The following is an 11,397-nucleotide window of genomic DNA, read 5'->3' as shown; positions in this document are numbered from 1 at the left end:
TATGGCAAGAACAGCTCAAATAAGCAGAGAAACGACAGTCCAGCATTACTTTAATAAATGGTCAGTCAATCTGGAAAACGTAATAACTTTAAAAGTTTCTTCAAGTGCAGTCTGGAAAACGTAATAACTTTAAAAGATCCTTCAAGTGCAGTCTAAAAACCAGCAAGTTAATGATGAAACTGGCTTTCATGAAAAGATACCGGCAATCGCTGCGAGCAGGGTTCGAACCTGCGCGGGAAGATCCCATTGGATTTCAAGTCCAACGCCTTAACCACTCGGCCATCGCAGCTGCTATGCGTAACATGTAGAAAGTGAGTTGAAATCATGTCTTTACATACCAGTCGTTAATTTGTTATAATGTAATTTGGCTCTGCTTTCTAAGTGATTTTGTTTGTATCTGATTGTAGTAAATTGTTACAATTTGCGACGTAGAGCGGCGCACATAAATACACATTGGTATCAACAGCGTGAGAAGTCACATAATAGCCTACAAAACTAGGGCTATATGCATTATTATTCCATTCATTTACTTAGATCTGTGTGTATCAGATATTTGTTGTGGAATTGTTAGATATTACTTGTTAGATATTGCTGCACTGTCGGAAATAGAAGCACAAGAATTTCGCTACACTCGCAATAACATCTGCTAACCATGTGCATGTGACCAATACCTTTGATTTGATTTGATCTGATCTATGAATAGCCTACATTAGCAATACTTTGTGCATCATTCTTGAAATAAGCATCAGCTTTCTCTACAGCAATACTAATTGTAGTTGTGTCCATCCTTCATATTTGGATGCACGCAGGCAGATGCAGCATCTGTGCATGTGTCTAGGTGGCACTAGTGAGCTATGCATTTTCATCAGTGTTCTGTGGCGATTGACATGAACCGAAGATACTGTGATTGAACCACAAAGTTGAACGTTTAACTGTTTGGTTGAACCTTCAACTAACCCCCCTGACAACACAACACAAGGTATTATCAAACAGTTTAATATTTTTTTTTCAGATATTAAGGTTTCCTATCTTTGGTAAAATACTATAATCTAATTTGAAAGGTGTTGTTTTGTGTATTTGTGCTGTGGTCTCCTCTCCAGAGTGTGGGCTGTGACGTTAGTTATTGAAGAAAGTGAAGTTTAACAGTGGACAATGTTGCATGATTGATTGACACATGGGTTGGATTGGAGGGAATGAGTTCCCCCTTAGATTGGACTCATTAATTCCTGATAGCCTCCATTACACACACACACACACACACACACACACACACACACACACACACACACACACACACACACACACACACACACACACACACACACACACATATATATTCTGTGCTGCTGGTTTGGCAACAGTAATGGAAGCTCCAAGCCAGGAGGGGTTCTGGTACACCTTTGTCCCAGATAGCACCCTAGATAGCACCCTATTCACTATTTAGTGCACTACTTTTGACCAGGACCCATGGGGTAGGATACTTTTGACCAGGGCCCAAGCAGAGCACAATGTAGGCAATAGGGTGCCATAAATGCCTTTTCCCGAGATGTTTACAATGCTGGCTAGCCTAAAGCAAACACCTTTTTCATAGCCCCCCTCTTTATAAAACCAAACCTAATTTGATCTAGATTTGGTTCCCGAGTGGTGGAGCGGTCCAAGGCACTGCATCTCAGTGCTAGAGGTGTCACTACAGACTCTGGTTAGATTCCAGGCTGTATCACAACCGGCCATCACTGCCATAGGGCGGTGCATAATTGGCCCGGCGTTGTTAGGTTTTGGCCGGGGTAGCCGTCACTGTAAATAAGAATTTGTTCTTAACTGACTTGCCTAGTTAAATAAAGGTTAAATAAATAAAACTATTTAAAAAACTATTAGGAAATCATAAAAGACATTGTGGTGAGTTGTAGTAGGGCCTGGGAGGCAAGCGGCTGGCACCATTCAATCTAACAGTGTTGCATAACTGTGATTTGTTAACTGTCCATATCAAGTGACTCAGATTCAATGAAGTGACTAGTTATCATTTGTTACTAGACATCACTCACTCATTAACATAGCTTTTTCCCCAGCATTGTTCCTCCTTCCCATACTGTAAATCAGCAATAGCACTGTAATGTTTCACCGAGTCGTGGCTGAACGACGAAACGGAAAAAATAGAGCTGGCTGGGTTTTCCGTGCATCGGCAGGACAGAGCAGCTACGTCTAGTAAAACGAGGGGTGGGGTTTTGTGTCTATTTGTCAATAACAGCTGGTGCGCGATGTCTAATATTAAAGAAGTCTCGAGGTATAAGCTATAGACCAAACTGTCCACCAAGAGAGTTCTCGTCTATGTTATTCGTAGCCGTCTATTTAACACCACAAACCGATGCTGTCACTAAGACCGCACTCAACGAGCTGTATAAGGCCATAAGCAAACAAGAAAATGCTAATCTGGAAGTGACTCTCCTAATGGCGGGGGGCTTTAATGCAGGCAAAATTACATCCGTTTTACCAAATTTCTACCAGCATGTCACATGTGCAACCAGAGGGAAAAAACTCCAGACAACCTTACAGTTCAACCTTACAGTTCAACCCTTGAATGAGTAGATGTGTCCAAACTTTTGACTGATACTCTATATACAGATGAAGTCGGAAGTTTACATACACCTTAGCAAAATACATTTAAACTCAGTTATTCACAATTCCTGACATTTAATCCATGTAAAAATTCCCTCTCTTAGGTCAGTTAGGATCACCACTTTATTTTAAGAATGTGAAATGTCAGAATAATAATTGAGAGAATGATTTATTTCAGCTTTTATTTCTTTCATCACATTCCCAGTGGGTCAGACGTTTACATACACTCAGTTAGTATTTGGTAGTATTGCCTTTAAAATGTTTAACTTGGGTCAAACGTATCGAGTAGCCTTCCACAACCTTCCCACAATAAGTTGGGTTCATTTTGGCCCATTCCTCCTGACAGAGCTGGTGTAACTGAGTGAGGTTTGTAGGCCTCCTTGCTCGCACACGCTTTTTCAGTTCTGCCCACAAATTTTCTATAGGATTGAGGTCAGGGCTTTGTGATGGCCACTCCAATACCTTGACTTTGTTGTCCTTAAGCCATTTTGCCACAACTTTGGAAGTATGCTTGGGGTCATCGTCCATCTGGAAGACCCATTTCCGACCAAGCTTTAACTTCCTGACTGATGTCTTGAGATGTTGCTTCAATATATCCACATAAATGTCCTCCCTCATGATGCCATCTATTTTGTGAAGTGCACTAGACCCTCCCTCAGCAAAGCACCCCCACAACATGATGCTGCCACCTCCGTGCTTCACGGTTGGGATGGTGTTCTTCGACTTGCAAGCCTCCCCCTTTTCTCTCCAAACATAACGATGGTCATTATGGCCAAACAGTTCTATTTTTGTTTCATCAGACCAGAGGACATTTCTCCAAAAAGTACAACCTTTGTCCCCATGTGCAGTTGCAAACCGTAGTCTGGCTTTTTTATGGCGGTTTTTGAGCAGTGGCTTCTTCCTTGCTGAGCGGCCTTTCAGTTTTTGTCGATATAGGACTTGTTTTACTGTGGATATAGATGCTTTTGTACCTGTTTCCTCCAGCGTCTTCACAAGGTCCTTTGCTGTTGTTCCGTGATTGATTTGCACTTTTCGCACCAAAATACATTTATCTCTAGGAGACAGAACGCGTCTCCTTCCTGAGCGGTATGATGGCTGCATGGTCCTGTGGTGTTTATACTTGCGTACTATTGTTTGTACAGATGAACATGGTACCTTCAGTCGTTTGGAAATTTCTCCCAAGGATGAACCAGAATTGTGGAGGTCTTGGCTGATTTCTTTTGATTTTCCCATGATGTCAAGCAAAGAGGCACTGAGTTTGAAGGTAGGCCTTGAATACATCCACAGGTACACCTCCAATTGACTCAAATGATGTAAATCAGCAGCTTCTAAAGCCATGACATCATTTTCTGGAATTTTCCAAGCTGTTTAAAGGTAAACTGCTGACCCACTGGAATTGTGATACTGTGAATTAGAAGTGAAATAATCTGTCTGTAAACAATTGTTGGAAAAATTACTTTTGTCATGCACGAAGTAGATGTCCTGACCAACTTGCAGAAACTATAGTTTGTTTTCAAGATATTTGTGGAGTGGTTGAAAAACGAGTTTTAATGACTCCAAACTAAGTGTATGTAAACTTCCGACTTCAACTGTCAGTCCACACACAGACATGCATAAAAAGCTCTCCCTCACCCTCCATTTGGCAAATCTGACCATAATTCTATCCTCCTGATTCCTGCTTACAAGCTAAAAGCAAAGCAGGAAGTACCAGTGACTCGCTCAATACGGAAGTGGTCAGATGACGCGGATGCTACTCTACAGGACTGTTTTTCTAGCACAGACCCGGAATAATTTCCTGGGATTCACCCAACGGCATTCAGGAGTATACCACCTCAGCCACCGGCTTCATCAATAACTGCATCGACTACATCGTCCCCACAGTGACCGTACGTACATTTCCCAGCCAGAAGCCATGGATTACAGGCCAACATCCACACCGAGCTAAAGGCTAGAGCAGCCACTTTCAAGGAGCGGGACACTAATCTGGATGCTTATAAGAAACCTTCTATGCCCTCAGACAAACCATCAAACAGGCAAAGCATCAATACAGGATTAAGACTGAATCCTACTACACCAGCTCTGATGCTCGTCGTATGTGGCAGGGCTTGCAAACTATGACAGGCTAGAAAGGGAAACCCAGCCACGAGCCTACCAGACGAGCTAAATTCCTTTTATGCTCGCTTCGAGGCTAACAACACTGAAGCATGCATGAGAGCACCAGCTGTTCCGGATGACTGTGTGATCACGCTCTCTGTAGCCGATGTGAGCAAGACCTTTAAACAGGTTAACATTCACAAATTACCAGGACAGATTACCAGGACGTGTACTCAAAGCATGTGCGGACCAACTGGCAAGTGCTTCACTGACATTTTCAACCTCTCCCTGACCGAGTCTGTATTATCTACATGTTTCAAGCAGACCACCATAGTCCCTGTGCCCAAGGAAGCAACGGTAACCTGCCTAAATGATTACCAACCCATAGCACTCATGTCGGTAGCCATAAAGGGCTTTGAAAGGCATGGCTCACATAAACACCATCATCCTGGAAACCCTAGAACCACTCCAATTCGCATACCACCCCAACAGATCCATAGGTGACAGAATCTGAATCGCACGCCACACTGCCCTTTCCCACCTGGACAAAAGGAACACCTATGTGAGAATGCTGTTCATTGACTACAGCATAACGTTCAACACCATAGTGCCCATAATGCTCATCACTAAGCTAAGGACCTTGGGACTAAACACCTCCCTCTGCAACTGGATCCTGGACTTTCTGACAGGCCGCCCCCAGGTGGTAAGGGTAGGCAACAACACATCTGCTACGCTGATTCTCTTAGTCCCCTCCTGTACTCCCTGTTCACCCATGACTGCATGGCCAAGCACGACTCCAACACCATCATTCATTTTACTGACAACACAACAGTGTTAGGCCTGATCACGACAACGATGAGACAGCCTATTGGGAGGAGGTCAGAGACCTGGCAGTGTGGTGCCAGGACAACAACCCCTCCCTCAATGTGAGCAAGACAAAGGAGCTGATCGTGGACAACAGGAAAAGAAGGGCCAAACAGGTCCCCATTCACATTAATGGGGCTATAGAGGAGCGGGTTAAGAGTTTCAAGTTCCTTGCTGTCCACATCACCAACAAACTATCATGGTCCTAACACACCAAGACAGTCGTGAAGAGGGCACGACAACACCTTTTCCTCCTCAGGAGACTGAAAAGTTTTTGTCATGGGTCCCCACATCCTCAAAAAGTTATACAGCTGCACCATCGAACGCATCCTGACCGGTTGCATCACCGCCTGGTATTTCAACTGATCAGCGTCTGACAGTAAGGCGCTACAGAGGACCTATATACTAGGTGTTGTCAGAGGAAGGCCCAAAAAATGGTCGAAGACTCCAGTCACCCAAGTCATAGACTGTTCTCTCTGCTACCGCACGGCAAGTTGTACCGGAGCGCCAAGTCTAGGACGAAAAAGCTCCTTAACAGCTTCTACCCCCAAGCCATAAGACAGCTGAACAATTAATCAGACAATTTACATGAACTCTCCCCCCCTTTGTTTACACTGCTGTTGCTTGCTGTTTATTGTCTATGCATAGGCCCTTTACCCCTACCTACATGTACAAACTACCTCAACTAACCTGTACCCCTGCACATTCACTCGGTACCAGTACCCCCTGTATATAGCCTCGTTATTGTTATTTATTGTTCTACTTTTTATTTAATATTTTACTTAATTTTATTCAGTAAGTTTTTTTCTTAACTCTATTTCTTGAACTGCATTGTTGGTTAAGGGCTTGTAATTAAGCATTTCACGGTAAGGTCTACACCTGTTGTGACAATTACAATTTTATTTGATTTAATGATATAGAATAGGAGGGAATGGAACAGAGATGTGATTTCACGATTGCCCTAAACAAACAGCAATATTTTTTTTCCTTCACTAGACTACTGTGTCTATTTCATAGACCAACTACTTCACTTACACCTCAGCATGTATAGGCCTAGTCGACACATTCCTCATCTTACTCGTAAATAGATTCATCACTGTGGCTGTAAAGCTATAGATTTCCCAATCATTCCCAATCATTCCCAATCTTAACATGCATTTTGCCAATATCAACACTTTAAGGTAGGAGATTTACATGACTGACTTGACTGCGGCCTTGCCCTGGCCTTCCTAACAATACAACACGATTCTGATTTGTAGTAATGCCCCTGTACATCTTACGAATCATGTCTGTTTTACTTCCTCACTTCCACAAAACCAACTCGAACCACTGCATATTTTCACCCCTTTACCCATTCAGACCCATTCAGACAGGTGAGAGTGAGAAACTGTGTCAATATTGTATTAACACTAGAGGGGCCTTCATCATAACTTCAGGTATTCTTCCAGAGTGTCCTACTGCTTTTGCAATCGCACCACAAGTTTGTGACTTAAAGATCTGTCTTTGTTGTCACATGGATATTCAGCATAGGTGTCACAGGGGCGTACGCAGTACTTATCACATTTCAGGTCATCAAGTTATTAATAAATAAACCTTTTGTCATATCTGCCATCACCTTTACTGTCCCACATGTTTTAAACAACCGAACCACACCCAGTCTGTTTCCAGTTATATAGGACTGGAGTTGGAGTATCTACGTGTACAAAGATCACTGCACCACACCAACAATGACGTTGTGTTGCTAAGATAGATCCGCTACATAACTGTACCATTCAGGGCCAGACCTGGGTTCAAATACTATTTAAAATAAATTCAAATACACAATCTGTGTTTGCCTGTCTTAATGGAACCGATTGAATGGTTCCAAAACAGCAAACCCAGCCCATTTGGCACTCCAGGCAGACTAAAGCAAATTGTAAAAGTATTTGAAAGATTTTTAATAGTATTTGAACCCAGATTTGGTCAGGACAGGGTACCAATGTAAACATGCAGATATAACAGGTGTAACTGGCCATAAAGAGTAACATTTGACCTTTTCAGTCCTGACTGACACACAAAAGAAAAAAAGGATAAAAAAGGCTATCCTTATTCCCACGGCAGAGGCTTCATGCCCATAGGGGGCACAGGAGCTTGTGCCCCCTCAATATTTGTCCTGTTTAAAAAAAAATAATAATAATAAAATACAAATTAAGTACATTTTTTGTTTTTTCTCTGTAATACCACTAGCTACCTAGCAATTTGATGAAGTTGATTTTAGTTAGCCCAGATAGGTTCCCCATCTCCCAACCTCATAACTGGCTACCAAGAAACCATTTCAGGCTATCAATCAAGTTAGAGTAGCTAGCTTGTCTAATTATCTTACCTGGCATGCCTGCTGGCAAGATTGGTAGATTTTAGAAAAGCAAGCCGTTACTAAATGCACTGAATAAGACTTCTTTCATTTTTTTTACCCAGATTTTAGCAGAAATGCAGAGAAGCATATTTATTTAATTTAAAATCATAACCACTAGTCAGTAGGATACAGACAGCTCAAGAGTTATGCAGAAAAGGTAGATATGCAGAAAAATAAACAGATATTTTCTACATAGAATTAAGCATAATGATTATGGATCTACATGTAGATTGCAGGAAAAAAGCTGTTTCAGGTGTTTGAAAAATTATAAATTCTCTAACTTCCAGATGGGGGCTTAGCACCCCTCTGGACAACCCCCCAGCCATCCTGACGTACTTTGTGCCCCCTCAGATTTTGCGGGTGCATGACACCCCTGTCCCACGGCAATGTAACTGATGCAATGTAACTGAGCAACAACTCAAGCCTCTCTCAATTTGTGTACTTAGCCAACATAATGCTACTTTAAATATATATAATGAAAACAAAACAAAATATATATATATCTATATATTTATATATATCTATATATCTATATATATATATTGTTTTGTTTTCATAATCTTTTTTAAACTTTTGGCCAAACTTACAACTATAAAATACTGTATGTAATATGTAGATATATATTTAAAGTAGCATTATGTTGGCTTAGTACACAAATTGAGAGAGGCTTGAGTTGTTGCTCAGTTACATAAGTGCACATTTCTTTATTACATAATTTAACTACCTTTTGTGTGAATGCGTGTTATAGCTATTCTTACTTCACAGAGTTCTGTTTATGCGTGTATAACTGCTCGAATGGGTGTGGATGCTCATTGGATTATAGATTAACAGTACTGGCTGGAGATTCCCCATGATACCATTTTTAATAGCTTAGATATGAGTTTAGATACTCCCTGTTGATATCATCTATACATAGTCACTTTAATAACTCTACCTAAACTCAGCAAAAAAAGTAACTGCAAACACACTAACGGAGAGTACTACGAGGTAAGAGTGTGTGTGTGTCAGTTATCAATGCCATTGTCTGAGTTGGAGGTTTTTCAAACATAAACTCAGCAAAAAAAGAAACGTCTTCTCACTGTCAACAGCATTTATATTCAGCAAACTTAACATGTGTAAATATTTGTACGAACATAACAAGATTCAACAACTGAAACATAAACTGAACAAGTTCCACAGACATGTGACTAACAGAAATGGAATAACATGTCCCTGAACAAAGGGGGGGTCAAAATCAAAAGTAACAGTCAGTATCTGGTGTGGCCACCAGCTGCATTAAGTACTGAAGTGCATCTCCTCCTCGTGGACGGTACCAGATTTGCCAGTTCTTGCTGTGAGATGTTACCCCACTCTTCCACCAAGGCACCTGCAATTTCCCGGACATTTCTGGGGGGAATGGCCCTAGCCCTCACCCTCCAATCCAACAGGTCCCAGATGTGCTCAATGGGATTAAGATCCGGGCTTATCGCTGGCCATGGCAGAACACTGACATTCCTGTCTTGCAGGAAATCACACACAGAACGAGCAGTATGGCTGGTGGCATTCCAAATCCATTCCTGCTCCAGAGTACAGGCCTCGGTGTAACGCTCATTACTTTGACGATAAACACAAATCCGACCATCACCCCTGGTGAGACAAAACCACGACTTGTCAGTGAAGAGCACTTTTTGCCAGTCCTGTCTGGTCCAGCGACGGTGGGTTTGTGCCTATAGGCGACGTTGCCGGTGATGTCTGGTGAGGACCTGCCTTACAACAGGCCTACAAGCCCTCAGTCCAGCCTCTCTCAGCCTATTGCGGACAGTCTGAGCACTGATGGAGGGATTGTGCATTCCTGGTGTAACTCTGGCAGTTGTTGTTGCCATCCTGTACCTATCCCGCAGGTGTGATGTTCGGATGTACCGATCCTGTACAAGTGTTGTTATACGTGGGCTGCCACTGTGAGGACGATCAGCTGTCCATCCTGTCTCCCTGTAGCGCTGTCTTAGGCGTCTCACAGTACGGACATTGCAATTTATTGCCCTGGCCACATCTGCAGTCCTCATGCCTCCTTGCAGCATGCCTAAGGCACGTTCACGTAGATGAGCAGGGACCTTGGGTATCTTTCTTTTGGTGTTTTTCAGAGTCAGTAGAAATACCTCTTTAGTGTCCCAAGTTTTCATAACTGTGACCTTAATTGCCTACCGTCTGTAAGCTGTTAGTGTCTTAATGACCGTTCCACAGGTGCTTGTTCATTAATTGTTTATGGTTCATTGAACAAGCATGGGAAACAGTGTTTAAATCCTTTACAATGAAGATCTGTGAAGTTATTTGGATTTTTACGAATTACCTTGTAAAGACAGTGTCAAGTCTGCTCCCGCTCTTCCCTCCCCCTGGCGCTTGAGGGCGCCAGGTTGTCCTGCATCACGCACTCCTGCCATCCATCACGCACACCTGCCTTCCCTCGTCACGCGCATCAGCGTTATTGGACTCACCTGGACTCAATTATCACCTGTTTATTTCCTCCCCTATATTTGTCTGTTCCCCAGCTCTGTTCCCCGCTGCTGCATTGATTGTTTTTTGTCTTTGTTTTCTGTTTGCTGACACTGTTCCTGTCTCGTTATATGTCCGTTATTTATTAAATGTTACTCCCCGTACCTGATTTGTCTCTCCAGCGTCAATTCATGTGACAGAATGCAGTAGCCAACATACGAAGCATCGGGGAGTACTGGCGTTCCGGTTGTTATGGTGGCAGCGGCTCTGGGTCGCCACCGATGGAACCGGGGGTGCCTAGCCAGCTCGTCGGGCTTCCACGCCCTAGCTGGCTCGAGATGTTTCTTTGCCCCGGTTGGCTCGGATGGCGCCCATCCCACGTCAGGCCTCAGCCGGATCGTCAGTTCTTGTTCGCCCAGCCGGTCCAGGAGTTTTTTGTTTGTTTGTTTAGTTGGTGACGTCGGGGTGGATTCCGCCGCCGATGGAACCGGGGGGTGCCTAAGCCAGCCCGTCGGGCTTCCATGTCCTGGCTGGCTTGAGAGGTTTCCTTGCCTCGGTTGGTTCGGCAGCTTCCCATCCTATGTCACACTCCACCGGATCATCGGGCTTCCTCAGCGGGATTGACAGGCGTCTTGCCTCAGCCGGATCGTCGGGCTTCCATGCCCCAGCCGGCTCGCCAGGCTCTCACGCTCCTGCCGGTTCGTTGGGCTCACACACCCCAACCGGCTTGCCCAGCGCCCATGTATCGACCCGGTTCGCCCAGGTGGGACGCCGGGTGGCGCCCCTAGAGGGGGAGGTACTGTCACGCCTGCTCCTGCTCTTCCTTCCCCCTGGTGCTTGAGGGCGCCAGGTTGCCCTGCATCACGCCCTTCTGCCATTCATCACGCACACCTGCCTTCCCTCGTCACGCGCATCAGCATTATTGGACTCACCTGGACTCACTGATCACCTGCTTATTTCCTCCC

At 43.8% G+C, this 11,397-nt stretch overlaps 1 non-coding gene across 1 annotated transcript; it reads right to left on the bottom strand.

Moving 5' to 3' along the window:
- Positions 1–207: 207 nt before the first annotated feature.
- On the bottom strand, positions 208–289 carry trnas-uga (transfer RNA serine (anticodon UGA)). The gene has a single exon. It is a non-coding gene; the product is annotated as a tRNA-Ser (tRNA).
- Positions 290–11,397: the final 11,108 nt, after the last annotated feature.

This window comes from Salmo salar, chromosome 07, assembly GCF_965601325.2.
Source record: "Salmo salar chromosome 07, fSalSal1, whole genome shotgun sequence".
NCBI lineage: Eukaryota > Metazoa > Chordata > Actinopteri > Salmoniformes > Salmonidae > Salmo > Salmo salar.
This window is presented reverse-complemented; position numbering and strand designations above follow the sequence as displayed.